The sequence below is a fragment of the Galeopterus variegatus genome, unplaced genomic scaffold, assembly GCF_000696425.1.
Source record: "Galeopterus variegatus unplaced genomic scaffold, G_variegatus-3.0.2 Scaffold4245, whole genome shotgun sequence".
Classification (NCBI taxonomy): domain Eukaryota; kingdom Metazoa; phylum Chordata; class Mammalia; order Dermoptera; family Cynocephalidae; genus Galeopterus; species Galeopterus variegatus.
Window position 1 is genome coordinate 63,400 of NW_007730356.1, and position 1,300 is coordinate 64,699.

Genomic DNA, 1,300 nt, shown 5'->3' on the forward strand with positions numbered 1-1,300 from the left:
GGGTTTGGAGTCAGCTAAACCTGCAACTCCCAGCGGTGCTCCACGAGTGTGAGAAGCATGCATCTAGCTAGCTACGCTGCAAGCCACATGTGGAGGCGGAGAGGCAAGGTCAGGCAACAGTGGCCTCTCCACTGCTACAGACTAACCTCAGGTTTACCTCTACCCTCGCGGTGAGGGCTAAGGGAAGGAGCAAGCTTAAGTCACAGAACCAATTAGATAAAGTTTATGTTGGAAGAATTCCTCAGAACTCCTAGATTTTACACACCTACCACATGTAGGTGATTAACTCCCTCCAGCAAGTCGAAGGACATTTGTCGTTTCCACAGTTTGAACTTCTCCATTTAAATGGCCTCCTACTTGTGCCAAGTCTCCATTTAAGCCTTAACAGTGAGGCATGAATTAAGATTGGTGACACTGTCACTTACTTAAAAATCTGTCAGGAGGGTCACAAGATTCTTAAGGCCTAACGGGCTGGTGGACATTTTCCAAACAGCAAATACCGCAAATTAACTAGACTTTAAAAATCCTTAAATTTTCATCTGCTCATCTTTTTAAGGAAAAGTTTGCTAATATTGGGAATTTCCCTAGAGTAGGAGCCGGTACCGCCCTGAGAGGCAAGTGCGGCTCTGGGCGTGTGACCCCCGCACCTTCAGGAGCGCTGAGCCAGGGGCTGGCTCTGCCGGGCGGAGGCGCGCGGGCACGCGGGCCGGGGAATGAGCTGAGCCAGCCAGGTCCTCATCACCGCGGGGCGCGTGGTCGCTCCCACTTTTAACTACCAAGAAGACATGTAGCGAAGGTCAAGGGAGGAAGAAGGTGTCGGTTTCAGGGCAGGTTCCCTCTCTCCCTATCCCGCTCTCGGCTGGAGTCTGCAATGCAACATTCTCTGCACACAGTGTCCTGGGTATTGATTTTGGGTTCTGAGGACTGAGAGCGAGACCTAAAATCCTATCAGCCTTCTCTGCGCACGTGCGCCCGCACTTCCCTCCTCCGACCCACGCTCCCCCGCCTACTTCTCGCCGCGGATGCCTCCTCCCCTGGAAGGGCTCGCTGTGCCCGGCGGGCCCACACTCACGCCCGCGGATCAGCCCTCCGCCTCCCGGCCGCCTCACCGCGGGCCGGGGAATGAGCTGAGCCAGCCAGGTCCTCATCACCGCGGGGCGCGTGGTCGCTCCCACTTTTAACTACCAAGAAGACATGTAGCGAAGGTCAAGGGAGGAAGGTGTCGGTTTCAGGGCAGGCTCCCTCTCTCCCTATCCCGCTCTCGGCTGGAGTCTGCAATGCAACATTCTCTGCACACAGT